At 35.8% G+C, this 23,237-nt stretch overlaps 1 protein-coding gene and 1 pseudogene across 1 annotated transcript in view; both read right to left on the reverse strand.

The window, feature by feature from the left end:
• The window catches only part of EXT1 (exostosin glycosyltransferase 1), a 341,760-nt gene that overhangs the window by 115,917 nt on the left and 202,606 nt on the right, over window positions 1-23,237 (reverse strand). The gene's annotated exons all lie outside the window — the stretch shown is intronic.
• LOC111719126 lies at window positions 15,140-18,733 on the reverse strand (annotated as a pseudogene).

Consider the following 23,237-nt stretch of genomic DNA (forward strand, 5'->3'; position numbering starts at 1 on the left):
GTTGTTGTTCATCCATACTTCTCAAAGAGGAATAATAACATCACAAAGTTGATATGAATGGATCTGAAGTGAGGTAGAGCTCTTCAAAGATGTGCTTACTAAAGGAGGGGTGGAGAGTAAAAAGCATGTATATAAATACATGAATTCAAAAAAGACACAAAGTAATTTTTTTTCTTTGGGGAGAGTGTTGAGGGTTAAGTGACATAGCTAATAGGGGTGGTGTCTGAGGGCATGTTTGAATCAAGCTCCCCCCCCCCCAACTTCAGGGTTAGTGCTCTATCTACTGCACCACAAAATAATATTTAATGAAGAAAGTACTAAAAACTGGGGATAGAAGAAGGGAAACAGAAAATGTCTTGGGTAGCAGTTGGCACCTGAACCATGCTTAGAAGTATTGTAGGTAGTATAAGGGGTGGAGGTAAGAATGGAAGACATTTCCAACATGAGGGATCACTTTCACAAAGTACAGGGAAAAGGTAGTTGACCAGTTTAACTGGAATCACAACCAAAGGAAGAGGAATATTATGGGATGATACTGGAAATGTAGGTCTATCTGCATGATGATGCCTAAGTAACCAATTAAAATTTCATTTAATCAGCAGGTAGATTATATCTGTACCATATATTCTCAAATCTATCACAAATGACTTTTTCATGAACAAACTGTTAGCTCTCAGAATTTTCATTTATAGAAAGCCATCTGTATCCAGAAAGAGGATTGTGGGGACTGAATGTGGATCACAACATAGCATTTTCATCTTTTTTGTTGTTGTTTGCTTGCTTGCTTTTTGTTTTCCCTTTCATTGTTTTCCTTTTTTAGCTGTTTTTTTTTTCTTGTGGAGCATGATCAACGTAGAAATCTGAATAGAAGAATTACACATGTTTAACATATATTAAATTACTTGCTGTCTAGGGGACTGGGGCAGAGAGGAGAGAAGGAGAAAAATCTGGGACACAATGTTTTACAAGGTGAATGCTGAAAACCAATTTTGCATATATTTTGAAAATAAAAAGCTATTATTTTTTAAAATTCTCATTTATGTAATAAAATATACCATATCCAGTTCAAAAGAACATATAGGAAATATCAGATTCTCTTGGTAAGTGATAATTACAAATCTGACTGCATGTGCTTAAGTGTCAGTGGGTCTCATGTTTAAATAACAATTAATTGGTTGGTTTGCTTGCCTGACTGAAGTCTTCCTGTTCTAGCTTTGTGAAGACAAGAGTTGAGAAGCCTTTATTCTACTTTTGGCTCTTCCATTGAGTGAGATATCACATCCTGTATAAATTAGAGACTAAACATATCCATTCCTAATTCCATATAAAGGGTTCCCATCGGTCTTGGTGCCAATTCGAGCTATAAGGTTTAAAACTACAACAAAATGAAATAATGGTACTCACTGTATTTTGTCTAAAGGATGGAAGCAGAAAAGTGTCATAGAATCTACAATGATACTTTACTAGTAACTGATTAAAATAAATATTAAGTGCTTAGTATATGTTAGGTACTATTAAGCACTGGAGATGCAAAGAAAGGCAAAAATTAGTCCTTGCTTACAATCTAATGAGGGAACATATATATTATATACACAAAATGAATACACAGTAACATCAGAAGAAGTACAAAGCAGAAAGGTAATGTAATAAATAGTGTGCCAGTTCTGGAATCAGGAAGACTTGAGTTCCAATCCATTTCCAGACATTTACTAGCTGTGTGACCCTCATCAAATCACTTAACCCTGTTTTCCTCAGTTTCTTCATCTGTAAAATAAGCTGGGAGAAGGAAACCACTCCAACATCTTTGCCGAGAAATGAGATCATTAAGAATCAGACATACTGAAAGGGCTGAACAATGATGTAGAAGGGAATGCTTGGAAAAGTCTGGAAAGCAATTAGGAATTCTAAGAAGCAGAGTTGAGGAAGTGCATTCCAGCCATTAGGGACAGCTAGGACAAAAAGCATGATGATGGAAAACATTTTTTTTTTTTAACATTTCTTTTTGCACATTGCCTGAAATGAGAAGGAACTAGAGTTTAAGACCTTAGATTATTCTGACTCAAGCCTCACTTTGTATACATTTTTGACAAAGTGACTTGTTGGTGTAATTAGGGAGAAACCATTAAGGACAGTTTAATCCAATGTGGGGCTGGCAGCTGCTCAAGCAGTAAGTGACAGAGCTAGAATCACAACCAAGATGTTGTTCATTATTCTTTGTATCTGTCATATTGTTTTCACCATTGCCTTAGTATGGTTAAAAAACAAAACAAACCAAAAAAAAAATCACTATATCATTACCCCCCTTCTTCCACACCTCCCCAGCAATTTTGAATTGGATCTATTAGAATCCTAGTTCTGTTACTTATTTTCTGTGTGTCCTTAGGCAATCATTTCATCACCTATCTAGATATCAATTTCTTCATTTGAATGATGAGTGAAGTAGACTAGTCAATCTCGAAAGTCCCTCAGAGTTTTAAATCTATGACCCTATAATCCTAATTTCACTTCAGTGACTAGTTGAACTCTATCCAGTGTATGAAGCTAAATGAAGGCAGGACATTAAACATACTGAAAAGCATTTCTAGGCTAATTTGAATGCAGTGCAAAAAGAACTGAGCAAATACAAGCAAAGATTTCAAATGCTGCTTGAATCTCAACACAATTTATTTATGGTCAATGGTTTCTGCATTAGCTACTAAACTCAGGCTGCAGCAGAAAGAGAAAAAAAAAAAAAAAAAAAGAATGAATACTGCTTTCCTGAGCTGGGATAATGATACCAATCAGGTCTGAAATGATTGGGAAAAACTGTAACTAAGACAAGTTCTGATTGGTTTTATTAAAACATAGGGAACATCTCTTTTCTCTACCTTCCCTTTCTCCCCAAATTTCAACTAGAAGGGAAAGGGGGGGGGGAATGAATTATAATAGAGCTTTCAGTATTAGCCAAACAATATATTTTCAATCAAAGGTCACTAGCTGTCATATATCTTTGAATGCCTTTGTGCTGCTATGATAGGTCCCCACTTACAGTGGAGGGGAAACTGGGCTTCTGAAGAAGCATTTATCAAGATCAACTATGTATTCTCCCATCCAAAAAGAGAAATTATCTTAAACTGACAATTGTACAAGCTATGTTCATATTTACCAACACTGGAAAGTCTAGCTTTTCAGATGGGCTTTTACTACTGAAATTGGTGGAAATGCAATCTGTTAGGCATTTATTCTAAACAGATGTCTCTGAGGCTTCAATGACAACAACAACAACAACAACAATAATAATAAATACCCTTTTTTTTTTTTTAAAACAAAGCCTTTAAATTTTTTCTTATCTCTCCCCCTTCCCCCAAGAAACCCAAATTCTCTTTCTCACTTCCCCTCCCCCCTTACTCTTTCAAGCCCAACACCAAGTTAGGCTCCTTGTTGTTTTGGTAGTGAGGAGAAAAAAAAGAAGAGGAAAAAAATGTGTGTATGAATAATTAGAAAGACTCAAAACTCGTTTGCAGATGCTCTGCAATGAGCATGCTGACAAAGTAACAATGACAGCTTGCTAACGTGTTCATAGGACAACAGCTTCTCTTATAAAGTAGCTTTCAAGAGGATCAGATGGGTTCCCACTGGTTTAAAGAGCAGGAGTTCTGAAGCAGCTTGTGGTCTACAGCTACAGAAGTCTATTAATCCAGTCTAAATGGGGGAGGAGGGAGAAAGCAAAGCAATGCAGCTCAAAGGCAGTCTCCAGTGTTGTGTTCCATGAAGCACATATTAGACAGAGAACAAAAGCTCGTCAGCTGTATAGACCTCTTAAAATGATTTTACTTTTGCCTTTCAGTTAAGGAAGAGAGAGAGACAGAAACACATAAGTCACAAGCAAAGGGGCTTACTTTTCACTCAAGAGGTGGGATTGTGGGTGGTAGATAGAGAGCTAGACTTGGATTAAGGATAACCTGGCTTCTTTTAGATGACACTTTATCCATTTCAGTTTTTTTTTCCTGTGTTATAGTCATTTCAGCTGTTTCTTAACTCTCTCTGTGACCTCATTTGGGATTTGCTTGGCAAAATCCTGGAATGATTTGTCATTTTCTTCTCCGGATAATTTTACAGATGAGGAACTGAGGTAAACAAGGTTAAGTGAATCGCCCAGGATTACACATTTAGTATCTGAGGCCTGATTTGTACTCAGGAAGAGAAGACTTTCTGACTTCAGGGCCAGCACCTTATCCACTGAGGAGACGGTCCTAAATTTTAGTTTGTTCATCTGCAAAATGGGAATAATAATATCTGGAAGGACTGTAAAATGGCTCAAATATTTTAAAGTATTAATCTAGACATTAAAGATGCCCATCATTGTGATAACAGGGAATGAGGACCAGAATCTTTTGAAAGCCCTAACCTATTTGTGTAATCTCAAATGCACTTATAGATATCAACATCTTTAAGCAGTTAAGATGCATCTATCATTGCAAAGAACATCATCCCCCCCACACTCGTCCCCGGAACTCACTCTTCTCATATGTAAAATGGGAGAAGTTGGACTAGCTCAGAGATTTTCAACTTGAGGTCCATGAACTTTAAAAAAAATATAATTCAATAAATATCTTTTGATATAATTTTGATTTTCTTTGCAATCCTAGGTGTCTTATTTTATGTATTTCCACACCTCAGAAGAGATTCATAGGCTTCATCAGGTTAGTTGATATCTAGATTCACCCCTCTCGCCTTCCTCCCCACCGCCACCCTACCCAATCTGCTAGCTCTAAATAATATGATTGGGATTAAATAAACTACAATCTCTTTAACCAGTTATCCTATTCCATGACTGAGAATTAGCCAATTATTATAACCATATACCCAGGTCACAGCTACACTGTTTCTTCTCAAAACATTCAACTTTGCAACACTGCACCATTAAGTCGCACAGTATCATTCCCTAAATTTCTTAGGCTTAGCCTACAACAAAAGTCAGTTTACATAATTTCATCATGTTATTTTTGTTCACTTTGGATTTGAAACCTATTGATTTCAAACTTGGTGAATGTTTTTCAGAGTGCAAAGTAATTATAAAAACATATACTGCACCAAAGCATTGCCTTTCTTGCTATATGCCTCAGTTTCTAACAATAAAAGAGGCACCAAAAAAATCTGATTAAAATTTTAAAATGTAATAACATTCTCAAGTCCTCTGATGAACAGTGAAAGCTTACTTTGTCAATGCCACAAAAGCTGTGAACTGTCTCCAATCCATGGCCCCAAAGAGCAGAAATTGGCATTTTCTCACTCAGGCAAGCTGTGAAACACACTGGTACCTTTGAACAGTCAGTCACCTGATGACTACACACCATTTATTTCTTCTATTTCCATTTCAAGGACCTATAATTTCATTACTGTGGTTACTCCCTCCCCCTCACAACTTAGTCAGTAGAAAATTCTGACCAAAAATTAGCTGCCAATTAGCCAAGATGGAGATGAGTATCTCAGAACTTGCATAGTACTCAGGAGGCACAGTAAGATAGTGCAAAAGGAATAACAGATGGAAAGCACTTTGGAAACCCTAAAGTACTATATGGATGCTAACCATTATTGGTAGTAGCAGCAATAATAACAGCTAATAATAATAACAGATGATAATAATAATAACAATAAGTGCTTATTGATTGATTGAGCTTACTTAGATCTCAAATAAATGGGTTTATTATTTAAAGCTTTTCCATCCTCCAGTGGTTCAAAGGAGATAATGTATATAAAAGCACTTTGCCAACTTTAAAATAGTATATAAATGTCTATATCTATTATGATCACCATTACTATTATTGCCAGCTAAGGAGGGCCTGCCACAGCTTGCCTGTGACTGACATAGCCGCGGAGAATTTAAGAATCACTTCTAGGCCAGAAGGAAGTATCAGAGATCTTCAGAAGACCCCCACTAACAATACAGAGAAAGTCCATTTCCTCTGTTGTTAAGACTGTTAGCTTAAGAATAATGTACAGGGTCCACCACATTCTTAGAAAAGGAAAACAATCTGATACTTAAAACAAAACAAACAAACAAAAAAAAACATTATTTACATGAGTATAATAACAGATAAGGTAGTGTGAAATAGCGGAAAGCAAGCCCTCCAAACCCTGCATCATATTATTTAGCGTGGTTACCCTGGGAGAGATATTTAACCCCCCCTTTTTTTTTTCTCAATTTTCTCATCTATAAAGTGAAGTATATAACATTATCTCCTAGGGTTGTAATGAAGACCTAAAGAGATAACATAAAGTTACAAACTCTAAGTCCTCTTCTTCCTGCTGCTGCTGCTGCTGCTGCTACAAATGATAATGATGAATAAAAGTGGGAAGAGTTAAGTTCAAATTCTGTCTCTGTGGTTTAAAAGTCATGTGACCAGAAGCCTGCTTTTTTAAAAAACTGGCATATTACCTACAGCTCCTGAATCCCAAAATTGTTATAAGGATCAAATTACCTAATGATTTTAAAGCATTTTAAAATCATAAAAGCCCACATTATTGTCAATTATTAAAAAAAGTAAATAAACTTACATTCATATATAGCACTTCATGATTATAAAGTTCTTTATATACAGTTTTCTGTTTATCCCTTACAATAATCCTATGAACTAATCAGTTGAAAATAGTATCCCCTTCCATGACTTTCATTGGTAAGGAAACTCTCCATAACAATGCAGACAACAACCTCTCTAAACCTTAAGATATTGATTTCATGGACTGTTGGAGTCCCAATTTTATCTCTGAGGTCAAACTTCTTGGTTTAGGCTCTCCAAAACAGGCATAGTGGTCTTAAGGAATACTGTTCCCAGGACTATATTGGAAACCCTTCCAAGGGAATAAGGCTTGCCAGAGCTTGGACTCCATTGGCAATTTGTGGTCTAAAACTAAAGGAGACAGTGGATAAGCATCACCTAAAACTAACCTGAAATTTGATGGGAACTACAGAGACTGTTCTTTGCACAGCCTAAGAAAAAAATGACAAAGGCTATATTTACTACAATCAAGCCAAAAAATAAGCTCAAAATAATATACTAGACTCTAGCGACGTAGAGATGGACATGACACAATCCCTATTCAGAAAAAATATTTAATCTATCATTAACAACAAAAGGAATTTATTAGGCAATTACTATGTACCAGGTGCAATGCTAAATGACAAGGAGATAATGAAAAGTAAAATTTATGTGGTAATACTCTGTCCTCAAGGAACTTATATTCCAACGGGGAATAAGAAAACAACTATGCACATATACGGTATATATAACAGTGTGAATAGAAGGTAATCTCAGAAGAAAGAAACTAGCAACAGGAGGGAAGGAGGGGAAGGTTATGAAAGGCCTCTCATAGAATATAAGAATTTAATGGTTTCTCTGTCTCTAGCTTTCTGTTTCTCTGTCTCTCTATACACATATAATATGTATGTATGTACACATGTATGCATACGTCTATATATTGTATGTACAAATGAGCATGATAAAAGGTGAAATATTATAGAGATAAAGGAGAAATCCAAAGTACTCTAGAAAAATATGAAAAGTCTGTTCATGGCCCAGGCAAATTGGTGCCACTAGAAGAATTCACCTGACATCTTTGCCTTTGATCTCATCCCACTAGAATCTGAAGAGGTTCAGGACTGAAAGAAGTATACAATGAGGAGCTTCTTAAATACTAAGGCTCTTTCTCATTTTTTTAATATTCCCTTTGTTCACCTACACTGTGCAGGTTTAGCTCATTTGTCATAATCCAAAGCTTCAGAAGTTTCCTTTGGGGTCTGACATGAAGGGGAAAGCTGTTAGCAGGATATTATGGTCATAGATGTCACCTCTAACCCACCCTAAGCAACCATTTTCTTTAACCCTCCTCAGAGATTGAGCCTACTGGATTGATAGGGAAAGAAGTCAACTAGACTCCCTAGGGGAGCTATGGTTTCTGTAAGAGTTGTATCTTAGTCTTATCGAAATGCAGGCTGTGCTCTCTGATCTTGAGCTAAAAGAGGGGTAAGCTGGCAAATCAGGATAAGACTGGTTGCTAGGGTCACTGTTGGGCATCATTATGTTATCGGCCAAGAAGCAGTGACTATTGTATTGTTATGGTAATTTGCTCAAAAGCTCATATAGAATTGTCCAGCTAATAAAAGGTAAATTGTGATCCAAAACCTTCCAACAGCTGTGATTGCCCACTGAAACATCGCTGGACACAATTCAATGACAAGAAAAAGCAAGATTTTCCATTTCCTCTCTCTCTCACCAATGCCTCCTATTATTCACAAAAATGGGAGTTCCAATTCTGGAAGCTGTATACACTTCCTTATTCCTATAAGTATATAAGCTTATATACACACTTATATAAAGTATATGTAAAACATATACTTTATAAGGAGATATAAAACTTATCCCCTTAATTTGCAGTGGATGGTGACATTACAGATGCCTTCAACCAACAGGTTAACTTTGCCCATTTTTAAAGGGTTGTCTTTTCTGTTGTCATCATCACTGTCTCTTTCTCTTCTACATTCTCCTTCTTCCTCTTCTCCTCTTTCCTTTTTCCTCTTCCCTTTCTTTTCTCTTTCCTCTTTTCTAATTTCTTTCTTAAAAAAAAAAATTATTTGGTCTTCCTATCCTAAGTCAGGGGTTACTCATAAGCCTTGTCTCACTCAAAGCTTAGCTAGGCTAGTTCAGACCTCCTTAGATAAGTCATATAATGTCAGATTTTTTTTTTAATACAGTAGTTAGTTTTAAAAGAAAATTAATCTTGTTCCTCTTTCTCTCTCTTTTTTTAGATTTTTAAAATCACAATTATAAGTGATAATTCTCTGGAAGGGTGATTAGGGATATAGGAAAAATATTAGACACTACAGAAAAACAAAAATCTTGGTAATTTCTTTAAAAGATAGGCTTTTCTTTCACAGAGAAATTTGTATCATTAAAGGAAATTTGCTGTTTCACAAAAAGACAATCCATTTCTCTGTTCTCTTTTTCCTGTTTCATTCCTATAGCATTCCTGAAAATCCAGAGCAAGACAGAATCATATTCACCTTCTAGGTATTGATCCCTATGTTCTTAAGACGAATTTCCATTCTATAGAAAGTCTCCATCTTTCCCCCATATTCACCAATATTAGAGAAAGGGAAAAAATAACAGCACAGATTTCTAATCTCTAGCAAAATATCAAGTTACATGCAGCTTAAATAGGAGAGAACTCTAGACTTCATACATATACAGGACAAATCTTGACATGTTAGCAGCATCAAGGCTAACTGCTGAGTAGCAAAAAAAGAAGAAAAATAGGGAATGAGCGTCACCACCAAAGAAATCCTTTCAAGTCTTAAAAGTGTCCTTAACAGAGAACTTCTGAAACACTAGACAGATTTCTAAGTGAATTATTCCCTTGCTTGAACCTTATTCATACCAATTCAAAAGGTGTGAGTGAGATATTAGTTACTTTTCTATGATCTTGTATTGCTCAGAATGACAGAAACTGTGAATGACTGGAGTGGAGTGTTAATTTTTATTATTATGATTATTAATTAGAGCACACAAAAACATCTCACTCATTTTTCTTTAGGAGCTCTTTAGATAGTTATGTCTCAGTTTGGAAAACTAGATGCTAGAGTTTCAAAAGAAAAGCTAACCCTAACCAAGAAAAGATTGCTTTTTATGGATATTTGAAGGTGAAAGGGTATGTGTTTTAAACGTCTTAAAAGTTATATTGTTGTTAATATGTCATTTTTGTTGTGTTCAACTCTGTGGTCCCATTTGGGATTTTCTTGACAAGGACACTGGAGTGATTTGCCATTTCCTTCCCCAAATCATTTTACAGATAGGAAATTGAAGCAAACAAGGTTAAGTGGCTTGCCTAGGGTCACACAGCTAGGAAATGTCTGAGGCCAGATTTAAACTCAGGAAGATGACCCCTCCTAATTCCACACTCACCATCCTATCTACTATGTCCCCCAGCTGCTCCTAAATGTCATATAAACACTAGCTATCATCATCATCATCATCATCATTATTATTATTTAATGGCAATTTTGTTGACACATATTCTTAGACTCTGATCCCAAATTAAGAGATCTAGTGACAATTAAGATAAGAAGTATTGTTAGTTGTTATTCCTATAAGAATACTTGAAAAAGGCTACTTTGGATATGAAATACCCTGTGCCATGTGTTCAGTAATCATGCAACTATGGAGCTGAAATAGTGCCTGAGGATGGATTAATATAATGTCTCACTTTTGAATCTCAGACTTAGAGGCACCTTCATACAACAGCTTATCCAATCTAAATCTTAACAAGAATCCCTATTTCAACATTCTCAACAAGTTTATCCAGCCTCTGCATAAAGACCTCCAGTCAGAAGGAAGACTACTTACCTGGAACAATGCATATTTCACTTTTAGAAAGCTCTAATTCATGATATCTATGGGCAGTTAGATTAAGTGCCAGGTTTGGAGTTAGGACCACCTCAGTCAAATCTGATAAAAAGCTGTGTGACTCTGGACAAGTTACTTAAACCTGTTTGCCTCAGTTTCCCCATCTATAAAATGAACTGGAAAAGGAAATGGCAAATCATTCCAGTATCTTTGACCCTTCCCCAAAACAACAACATTAAATAAAAAAACCCAAACCTAAGTGGGGCTTGGACACAATTGAAAATGCCTCAATAGCAACAAAAATTCATCATATGGAGCTGAAATGTGCTACTCTGCGATTTCCACTCCTTGTCCTACTTCTTCCTCCTGGGGTAATAGAAGGCGAGTCCAATCATGTTTCTACACTATAGTCTTTCCAATTCCAACTCTGTCAGTCGGACTGTCAGCAATGACACCTTAGCATATAGGACCTCCCTAAAGCTAAGTTTCTATATTCACAAATGGGAATAATAATACTGTTACTACCTATCTCATTGTCATGAGAAAAAAAATTTATAAAACTTAAAAGTTCTTTATGAAGATTAGCAATTATTTCAATTATAAATAAGTATCATGATGATCAAATTATACATGCATATATGTATACAAAAATACATATATAGTTATTACATGCATTAAATACATTATATAGTCAGATTATGGAAGGGGAATTGGATTGTTGCTATCAAAAAACAAAAAAAGAAAAATGTCAATTCAACTTTTTTTTTTAAATGTAAAGAACAGAAAGAATGATGAACAGGACAATGTTAGCACTAACATGCTGATTTGCAGTTTCATATACAATTTTCTTTTTGTCCTTGTATGTTTTTGAAATGTTCGTATTTTGTGATGAGTATCAAGATCACAATAAAATTATATAATAAAAGTTCATAAAAATTCAGTTTATACAAAATTCATTAAAAAATAAGATTAGGTGATAGACAGACAAATAAACAGGCACAGCTGTGGTGTAGGGAGCAGGAATGAACTTGTAGGAAAGAAGACCTACATTTAAGAATATCCTCTACCACATATTGGGTATATGAACCTAGGAAATCCCATAACCTCTCAGGGATCTAAGCTCCATATTCTTAAACTGTAGCTCGCAATCCCATAGGGGTCTTGTAACTAAATGTGGGGATCACAAAATTATGATTTACTATCAGTAAATGATTGATTTATATGCTTATATACTGGGGGGTCATGTAAAATTTCTTGAGCAAAAAGGGTTTGAGTGGAAAAAGTTTAAGAAACTCTGCAGTCTAAGCAATTCAATGACTCTCAATTGCAGGGAAGGTATCCAATATGTATTCATAAAGGAATTTTTCTCATCTGGGAGTTCCTACATTAAAGTAATCAGTCTTTATAAAATACACCCACATGGTAATTCCAAAGCAGTATACAATAACACAAACCCGAATTGGTAGTTCAGCTATTTACTACTCCTAGTAAAGATTTGCTTAGTTCCTTTTTAGCTAGCTCAGTCTAAGGTAAAACATGGCTAATAAAGATTTTCCCAATTCAAGATCCAATGTACCTATGCATTATCTATAGAAAAGAGAGCTTGCTAAGTAAATGGATACTATGGACACTATTACAAGGAAAGCGTTAGCCTACTTAGAAACCATTTTTCAACCAGTAAAATATATTTGCTCTGAAATTATAGTATAAACAGAAGTTAAAAGCCACTCTGACTGATGTATGCTAGTGCTTCTTTCCACTTAGTACATAGTTTTGTTAATCTCTGTAACTAATAAAGTCATCATACAGTAGCTGTGACTCTATTTCTTCATATGTCAGAACAATGGTCATTATACCACACAATCTATGCCAAAGATTATTCATAGAGTCATTAAAAAAAGGTTAATACTGAAAGGGAACTCAGAAGTCATCTTTTTGTTTTTCAGTCATTTAGGTTATGTCCTCTTTGTGACCCCCTTTTAGGGTTTTGTTGGCAAATATATTGAACTGGCTTGCCATTTCCTTTTTCAGCTCATTTTACAAATGAGAAAATTAAAACAAACAAGACTAAGTGGCTTGCCCAAGATCACACAGCTACTGAGTGTCTAAGGCCAAATTTGAACTCAGAAAAAATTAGTTCTAGTTTTCAAGTCATCTAGCTGCCCTTCAGAAGAGTTGAGGAAATAGACCCATGGAGAAGGGACTTGCTTAAGGTAACAGTTATCTTGGAGAGGCATTTCATAAACCCTTCTACAAGAGATTCAATAGTACAAATGCCTCCTTTAAAATCCTCTTCAGATATCTCATCATTATTTCTCAAAGGCTATGTATGAGAGCAGACTTCAATCCTAACAAGTCCTACTAAGCAGCACCCAGAACTAGTATAGCTAAATTCTGATATGTTCATTACTAGGAATTCGGTAACCATTGGGTAATGAATGTATCAATTATATAGCAATTCACCCAGACCTTCCATTAGGGAGAAGGGAGGCTGCTCCACATGAGTACTAGAATAACTTCCCACAGGAAATCAGAAATCAGAGATCTCTGAAATATGTGTATGTACATGTAACATAGGCTTGTTTTCTCTCTCTCCTGCAAGAGTAGACTCTTCTATCTGTCACACCCATGGCAAAGACTCAACTAGTATTTCTGGATGGTGGTGATGAAAAAACATTATGGGAAATCACAGTAAAGCAGCTATGTTTACTTGCTTGAGCTTACAAAATATGAGCCTGTAACAGGCTGGTGTTTCTTCCACGAAACAAGCTAGAAAAGAGCTAGAGGTCGCTTCTAACTCTAAAATTCGATTTGGTTTTTGTGAGATTCAGTCTGAGGTCTGTTAGGAGGGATCCAGCAACCTAAAAATATCAAGAGGTCTCTCCTTCACACCCTTTCACTAAATTGAATTCTTTTGGACAAATTTATATGGCAAAGTCAGAACTTTTCTTATGAATTTTTTTGTTCAATTTTTATTTCACAAAAGTGTTTACCTTTGGATCTCATTTTTCACATCTGTAAAATTATATTGGTAGTAAAATTTGCAAATAAAGTAGGTGTCCAGTGATTTGGAAATGGCTCAACAAATTACAGAGCATGAACCTAATGAAAGTATTATTTTGCTGGATAGATGATTTAAACATAAAGGAGAATACTGTAAGTAAACCAGAGTGGAGGGTGGGAGGAATGGAAAATGTACCTGGCACATCTATGGACAAAGGAAGAGTTTATGAGCAAGTGAGATAGAAGAAATTATGGAATGCAAAATAGATGCTTTAATTATATGCAAATTTAAAGAGTTTTTTCCACAAACGTGCTTTTAAAATTAGAAGGAAAACCAGAAATTGGAGAGAAATTTACAAGTTGCAAAGACTTGATAAAGACCTCATTTCTCAAATATACAAGTAACTGAGTCAAATTTATAAAAATAAGACTTATTCTCCAGCTGATAAATGGTTATAGTATATGAAAGCAGTTTTCAGAAAAAGAAATCAAAACTATCAATAGTCACATGGGGAAAATGTTTTAACTCATCACTGATTAGAGAAATGTAAATTAAAACAATTGTGAGATACTACCTCACCTCCATCAGATTGGCTATCATAAAAGAATATGACAAATGCTTGGAGGGATGTGGAAAAGTTGAGACACAGATGTACCACTGGTTTTGTATCCAAAGTAGATCTAACAACCTAGCCTGACCATTATTAGGGACAGCAATTTGGAACTATGCCCAAAGGGCTATAAAATTGCAAACCCTTTGACCTAGTAGTGTCCCTACTTAGGGTTTGTAACCCAAAGAGATCAAAGAAAAAGGTAAAGGACCCACATGTATAAAATATTTATAGCAGCTCTTTTTGTGGTGGCAAAGAATTGGAAACTGAGGAGATGACCATCAAATGAAGGATTTCTGAACAAATTGTAATATACAACTATAATGAAATACTATAGAAAGAACCAATGAACTCCAAAGGCAGACTGAAGCATAATTTTATATTTTTTCTTTATTTTTATTGTTTATATTTTCTTTTGCAATGCGGCTAATATGGGAACCTATTTGGCATGACCTCATATGTATAATTCAGATCAAAGTGCTTGCTTTCTTAAGGAGGGGGGGGAGAGACAGGAGAGAGAGAGAAAGTATTTGGAACTCATTTTTTTTAAAAAAGATTGTTAATTTTTATACATAGTTGGGAAAGATTTAATAAAATAAATAAATATGCTTTAAGAATAAATTATTATTCTGGTATAAAATGACAAATATAAAGAATTGAGAGACTTATTGCAACGCTTGTATGAAATGATGTAGTGTAAAATAAGCAGAACTAAGAAAATAATAAATACATGCAATGTAAATGGAAAGATCAAATGCAATTGAACACTGTGTAATTCTAATGACCGTCTTTTGAAAAGATGAGAAAATTAATCTTTCTCCTTTTACTAGGTGGAACAATGGATGGAGGACTAGGCCTGGAGTCAGGAAGAGGTTTCTCTTCGCCTCACTTTCCTCAAACTGCAAAACAAAGGGATTGGACTAGATGTTCTCTTGGTCTTCTGACTAAATCTGATCCTATAATCCCAAGGGAAGGAGGAGGGGAAAATCCAGTGGTACAAAATGTTGCTTATGCTGTCAGACTTAGATGATTCATTAGTTAGTTTTGCTGAACTATTTTTTTCTTCTTTCTTTATTTTTTTTACAAGAGAAGACTCATGGGCATAGAAGAGGAGGAAGGGTATGTATAGAAATACATTTAAAATAATAATAATAAAAAAAGCATCCTTTAAAAAAAAAAGAAAGAAAGGGTTGTACTAGATGCCCTCGAAGTTCTCTTCAAGCTTTAAATCTATGATTCTATGTTAAAATACATTGGAAGGTTACCAAAAAAATTTTTCTTTAAAAAACAAAAAACAAACAAACAAACAAAAAACCCTGTTCTTTAAAATGGGAAGTTCTAAAAACACTTCAATAGCTACAGTCATATCAAAGGGATGAGTCTCCTTCCAATCCAATGTAGATCTAACAACCAACCACAGACTGGAGTAGGGGAGAAAAAAACCTAAGCAGGAGAATGAAAACGCCCTACTCAGGAAGAGATTGCCCCAGCAGCAATCCTGCATTTCCTTTCTTTTGATCTGGAGGCAAAGCCTCTTTTACAGCCAGTGAATGGCTCCTCTAGTGACAATGGAATAATAATGGAGCTGTTGAAAGTGAAGGGAACAGTATTTTTAAACCCCAGCACTTTATTATCCTCTAAAGAATCTAATTCAACTCCTACTGTTTTAGAAATAAGTGTCCCAAAACAGGTCTAAGGGGAAAGGGGAAAGGAGAAAGAGAAAGGTGGTCTCAGAGAAGACAAATCAAACCTGAGCATGATTGCTGAGAGGACCTTTGTTGAAATTCCTTTGAAATGCTTTGTCTTTCTAAATTATCAGTCTCTTTCTCGTAACCTCACAAGTCAAAAGTGTGGGAGGAAAAGGAGGGGAGAAGAATTATCACAGCCAGAAGAGCCCAAGGTACCCAGTACTCTAGTTCAGAGTTATGAACCAAAGGCTCATCACAGGGGATGCTCTGCCCCTCTCTGACAGCCTCAGTTCCCTCATTTGGAAAATGGTCATAATACGTGTTCTATCTACTTTCCAGGTTTCTTTGAGGCTCAATTGAGCATGTAAAGCTCTTTGAAAACTTTAAAGCAATCCATAAATACCATTTTGTTATTGTTTTTTGTTGTTCTTTAACACCACGAGGAAAGTATTATTAGGCAACTAGGTGATAGTGTTGAACTGAATCAAAAAGACCTGAGTTCGAACATTATACACTTAATAGCTGTGTGTTCCTAGTCAATTCTCTGAATCTCTGTTTTTCAGTTTCCTCAGCTGTAAAATAGAGATAATAATAACACCTACAATTGTTGTAAGAATCAATTAATATAAAATATGGAAAGCGTTTTGCAACATTTAAAAGATTATACTAATGTTGTTATTTAATTATTATTGCAATTTTTCAAAATAGGATATTGAGGCTTGGAGAAGCTCTCTAAGGTCACAGGGCAAAGGCATTCCCTCCTTATTTCTCCCTTTTAGAATCACTCATTTCAATTAAAATTATATTGCATAAAATATTTTTCCTGGAATCCTACAACTGCTAGTATGATCCATAGATAAACTACTTTGTATTTATCATGTATATGCTCTAATCTATATAGGTGCAATTTATTCCTGATAGAAGATAAATTCCTTGAGGGCAAGAGTTGTTTTACTTTTTTGCCCCAATCCTTGTTTTTGAAATCTGGGTTCAAGTTCTGACTGACACTTAATAGCTGAGTTATCATGAGCAAGACACAATGTCTTTGTGTCCTTCTTTTGAGCTGTTTTTGGTTTGGTTGGTTTGGGTTTTTAGTTCTGTTTTGTATCTTTTTTCACATTCCTATATAATTATTTATAGACTGACTGATTGAGCCCAAAACTTGAACTCAGGCCTTTTGGGTTCACTATTCCATGAAGATTCTAAATATTGTAAGCCTGTTAGTTTTGCTATTTAATGGTTGCATGATATTGGGGCAAGTCATTTGGCTTCTCTCTCTCTCTCTCTCTCTCTCTCTCTCTCTCTCTCTCTGTGGGTGGTGGGTGTGGGTGTGGGTGTGGGTATGTGTCTGTCTGTCTCTGTCTCTCATTTCTTTATTCTATTAATGAAATATAATTCCATAATTTAGCTCACTAAAAAGTGATACACACAATGGACCAACAACAAATTGTTGAGTTCCCAAGTACAATGAATTGAATCACTGTGTACTTTTTAGTCAACTGTGATCACTTATACATTCTTTGATTCTTTAAACTTAATTAACAAGGATTTCAAACCGACCCTAAGTTATGATATGCCTTCCATCAGAGCACTTATAAAGAAAAAAAAGGAATTAAGATTACTTAGTTTTATATATTTATTCAAAAAGTGGTCAGCCTTTAATAAAAATTTTAAGTGAACGTTCACAGATAGCGATTTTTAATCACAACCCTGTCTTTTCAAAAGCTCTGTTTATGTGATAATTTTTTTAATTGTGAGATTACTCATATGAATTTTTATACATTCATATATTTTGCATGATATCTGATATGATCAAATCACTCTTACAATCTAAAAACAACTGGAATTTTCCACTCCGCATAGGTAACTACAAAGTTGTCAGGAAGTAATTGCCGATCTTCAATGAACAGTTCTTTGCCTTCATCAATTAATATATCTAAGTGAGAATTTGGATTAGACTTTACAAGATGAGCAGCATCATATGCTTCCCATTTATTTTGATCTGATCCTATATATCCACTGAAGTCTTTTTCTTCCCAAAGATAGAGCACTGGATAGCAGATTGGAGAGAATGCTGACACAGATTGGTATTTTCTGGGATTCTTCAAAGCACAAATCAGAGCTCCCTAGCCTCCTGAAGAATGGCCAAAAATAGAAATCTTCTCTGGGTCAGCTGGAAAATTGGCATTTGTCAGCTCGGGCAGCTCATCTATTATATGAGTACATCCCTATGCTTTGTTTTCCAAGGTTTTTCAGTGGCATTCACCCCCCCCCAAAAAAAAAATTGCCCTGGTTCTGAAGTTTCAGCTGTCATTTTCTTAAATATTTGTTTTGTAGCCATGTGGACTGGTGTCTGGTAAAAAAAAAAAAAAAACACCAATGAGGCCATGTTCTACTGCTGCTTAGTGATAACCAGCTTTTGTAATAAAATTTTGTTTTGTGCAAGTTACAGTCAGTGAAGTACAGGACATTTCCCAGTTTCTGCCTTGTGTGGTAAGCAGATTTCCAATTTCATTTTGAAATTTATTTCCACACTGTTATGTTCATACACTTTCAAAAGCCCCTCAAAGCACTTAATGCTAGAAAACTGTCTAAAGGCCATGGTTTCTTTGCTATTCATTTGCGACTATTTTTTCTGCTATAATCTTCAAGTGGTATAGATGGTGGTAGAGATCTATCACATGATCTCTTGAGGTCCTATTGGGCACTGCTATTCTAAATTTCTTCAAGTTTTGGTCACAATATTACATTTCAGTTTTCACAACTAGTAATTAGAGGCTAGTTTTATTTTTCTCAATTAACTCAGCAGACTGAAGGAGAAAGGTCAGAAGTTTTAAGATACAAAGCACTATTGATTAGAGAAATGCAAATTAAAACAATTCTGAGGTAAGACTTCACACCTTTGAGTTTGGCTAAAATAACAGGAAATGATAATGATAAATGTTGGAGAGGATATGGGAAAACTGGGACCCTAATGCATTACTGATGGAGTTGTTAACAGATCCAACCAATCTGGAAAGCAAGCTGGAACTCTGCTCAAAGGGTTACAAAAATGTGCATACCTTTTGACCCAGCAGTGCTATTACTAGGTCTGTATTCCAAGGAAATCATAAAGGAGAGAAAAGGATCCACATGTGTAAAAATGTCTGTAAGCAGCTCTTTTTGTGGTAGCAAAGAATTGGAAAAGGAGTGGATGCCCATCAATTGGGGAATGGCTGAACAACCTGTGGTATGTGAAGGTAATGTAATATTATTATTCTATTAAAAAATCAGCTTTTCAACAAGCTGATTATAGAAAGACCTGGAAAGATTTACAAGTACTGACGTTGAGCAAAACAAACAGAACCAGGAATACATTGTACACAATAACAGGTAAGAATGTGCGATGATCAACTATGAAAGGTTTGATTCTTCTCAGTGGTTGGTTCAGTGATCCAAAGCAATCCCAATAGACTTGGACAGAAAATGCCATCTGCATCCAGAAAAAAAAATCTAAGGAGACTGAATGTAAATCAACACATGTTATGTTCACTTCTTTTTTCTGTTTTTTTTTTATTTCTCCCATGATCATTCTCTTTTGATCTAATTTTTGTCTGCCAACATGATTCATACAGCAATGTGTATAAAAAATAAATAAACTTACTAAAATAAAGAAAAAAGAAATTTAAGATATATATGGTCTGGAAGTGACAGATCTTGGTCATCTTAAAGGAATGTTGATAAATTTGAAAAATGTGCCTCATTACTCACCCCTTAGTCACTTAAAAGTGAACCAGAAAAGGGAAAGGGATTAATAGATTTTCCCTCCAAAGAGAATTATCTGCTTTCCCGTTTCTCTAAGGAGTAGTGTCTCTGAGGAAACCTTAATTCCACAAGCAGATTCAGAAAGATAAGCAGAAGTTATCTATTTCACGAGAGATTGCTAGATCTTACATGTAAAGGCATCTGAAAAAGTCCTTTTGAAGTCCAAGATAAACTGGGGATGGCAATAAAGAAGCTCCCTGAAGAGAAAGAATAATCAGAACCAGGGCGTTTCCCACTATACAACATCATCCCCATCCTGAGACCAGTTTATCTATGGTCTGGGAATCCAGGAAGACCAAGTCTCTGATTTCACTGAATAGCTGTTAGGAAAGTCCTCTGAGAGTGAAAATTAATCAAAATGGGAAAGGAGTAGAGAACTACAAAAGCTTTGGATTGTTGCCACAGCCATATACAAGCCTGTACTGTACCATACTTCCTACCTCTACAATCTGACAGTCTATTGACTTTAAGAGGGTCAAGAGAAAGGGAACCAGAGAAAGGAGATGTAAGGAGGCTCACTATACTCTGACAATCCTCTGGGGATAAGCTCTCATCTTTTCTTATTAAGAGATTCTAGACTACATGTCCGAGAAGATTGTGGCTAGAGTCTACAATATGTGAAGTATGCGAAGAGTCTCTAGACAATCACACAAGGAAAAGCTGGTGAAATAAAGGAGATTTTACTTTTGAGGCAGTAAAGGCAGTAAGAAATAAGAGACTGGAAAAAGTAGTAGTTTTGTTTTGAGAACTTGCAGAGAGTAGGAAGCAAAGGCCATGAGTAGTAAGGGTGGATCTAACCTCAAGTCCTACAATCCTAGAGCCAGTGCTTTTCCCATTAAATAAGCTACTATCTTCAGTACTATGAATGCCCAAGGTAAGCTATGATTTTTAAACCTGCCAAGCTAAAACAGAAGGAAAACTGAGTAGAAAGTTTGGCTTCCAGCTCCAGAACTATGAATTAAACTGACTGTGCCTTTTTTCCTATTTCCTGGGGAATCAGAGATCTCTCTTCTATACTGGGGGTATGCATTTTGGGTAAGTTTGCTGCTTGGTTTAATTTCTTATATTAATAGCTTCTTATTATTGATTTCTTATAACCTTAAAATTCTATTTCATTAAAAACTTTTTACCTTTTGAATTCGTGTATCATGATCTGTTAAAAGGGAACACTGAATGGGGGCTTATAAACTACAGCCATTCATAAATAATGTCCTAAACACTGTCTTAAATCTGAATATAGCTTTTATGAGATTGTTAGTCCTGGGATACAAGATGAAAGAAAGAAAGTCCTGGGTATTGACTTATTGGCAGGACACTTAAGCTGAGATTTTCTGGCTAATCTGTTGTTCTGAGCTCATCCTCTATCAGACAGAAAGGAAACAACCCATAATGTGATCTATGAATGTTGGAGAAAAGATAATATTTAGAATCAGTCACAGGGAATGGAATGAACGTAAGGCAGAACAGAAAAGAGAAGAGAATGAGATTGGACATCATACAACCAAACCAAGGATCAAGGTCCAGTCCTGCTAACTACTAAGTAAGTCACTATATAATTCAGTTTTTTCATCTGCCAAATGAATAAATGACCCCTGAGGTCTCTTTGACATCTAACCAGCTAAGATTCCTCACTATATTTTATTCTAGAAGAAACTATCGATAGTAGTATAGTATGTTATATTTCATATATAAAAATGTTTCTCCTGCCCAGCATAGAGCACACATTTTGTGGTGCTTCTCCAGAAATAGTAATGAATTTGTGCTGATTCATCCACATTCTTTCCCAGCACCCCATGTAACTAATGGAATTCATTTGTAAGACGGCTGATAAGGTTAAAGGTCAGATCAAGGTCTGTGGGCATAGAATGAACAGAACAAAAGAGCCCATTAGGATTTAATTTAGAGCCTTGATAATATAGCACCACTCTAGACAACTGAACAGTTAAACCTGGAGTGCGAACTCTTTTCCTAAAGTTATAAGAGTATTGTCACATCCGTGATTAGCATATTGTCTCCTACACAAGTCACTCACAATTTGTTTATCATTATTATTAGAGATTGTGGGAGTAGTTAAAAAAAAAACAAAAAAACAATAACACTAATGCTTTAAACTTACAGTGTCTCTTGAAAGACCTTAAGTGATTAGTTACATCAAACTCATTCTTCCTCAGGGCATTCCAGTACAGTATATGCTTCAGAAAAAGCCCAGGGCCAGGCAGCTAAGTGACTTTTTCTAAACTAAAGCTCCAGATGAAAAGCAGGACTGAAAAGTTCCCAGAAATAACACCTATTTCCAGGATTGGAATAAAGAGCATGAAGCTGTGGGGCAGATAAAGATGGGAGGTTCAATGCAACCAAGTGTCTGGCTACCAGCCGCACCAGGATGTAAGGGATAAAGTGATGAGGCAAAGTACTAGAATTGGCATTGCTTTCCCCCACACATATCCCCATGTACAACACCATAGCATACAACTGGAAGGATCCAATCAAGGAGGCAAACAGTGTGGCATTTTATCCTTTGCCAGCACTTGAAAAGTCTCATTTGGATCTCTTTAATATCTTTCAAGACCAGCGAATTTACTCAATCACTTACAGCCTTGACTGATGAGAGGCTATGTAATATACAGACTGACACTGGGGTCTGGAAGGTCTGGGTCCAAGTTATGGTTCTGACATTTCCTGTGTGACAAAGAGGGTGTCATAACCTCTCAAGAGCCAGAAACTCCCAAGAATCCAGATTGTAAATTACAGGCTGTGGATCTGCTTCAGGAGAGGTAATTTTTCATACCAGAATTTTCCTATGAAAAATATAAAAATGAAATTAAGGGAGTGAGGGGAAGGGGAATTGTAGGGAAAGGGTATATAAGGGGGAAAAAAGGAGGGAGGGGTAGAAAGAGGAGGGAGAAAGAGAAGAGGAGGGAGAATGAGGAGAGAAAGAGAGAGGAGGAAGGGAAGGAGGGAGGAGAAAGAGAGAGGAGGAAGGGAGGGGAAAGAGAGAGGAGGAAGGGAAAGGAAAGAGAGAGGAGGAAGGGGGGGGGGGAAGAGAGAGGAGGAAAGGAGAGAGGGAGAGGAGGAAGAGAAAGAAGACTATTTCATTTTTGCCTCTATGCCCAGAGCATAACACCTGGTATTTGGTAGTAATTTAATAAATATTTGTTGATCAACTGATAACAGATAGAGAAAGGGATTTGCCCAAATTCATAAAGTTAATTACCGTCAGAGAAGAAACTAGAATCCAGATCTCCTAAGTCCTCTACCCCACATGAATGCTTTTAAAAATGTGATTTCAGCATTTAAAGAACAGACAAATTTTAAAGGGTCTGTTCAGCTAAACTGTATCCTGCCACCTAACAAATGAATCATCTGTCAGTTTACATCACGACCATCAGGAAGCATTTAACAATCACTTTCCAAGAGCCAAGTTCAATCTTCAGAAAAATTCCTTCCCAGAAAAAAGTCAGAGTTTGGACCACTAGTTTCTAGATTAAAAAATAAATAAATAAATGAGAGCTCTAGTAACCAGTAAACTCCTTTACTGTGGGGACAGTTTTTCTCTGGTCCTTTTTATTTCCACTACCTAGCAAATAAATAGATAAAGTAGATTTTAAAAATTATTTTTAAAAAAGACTGGTTGCTACGCCCAGAGAAAGAACTCTGGGTGATGACTAAAAACCATTACATTGAACTCCCAATCCCTATATTTATGCCCACCTGCATTTTTGATTTCCTTCACAAGCTAATTGTACAATATT

Source organism: Sarcophilus harrisii, chromosome 1 (assembly GCF_902635505.1).
Source record: "Sarcophilus harrisii chromosome 1, mSarHar1.11, whole genome shotgun sequence".
Classification (NCBI taxonomy): Eukaryota; Metazoa; Chordata; class Mammalia; order Dasyuromorphia; family Dasyuridae; genus Sarcophilus; species Sarcophilus harrisii.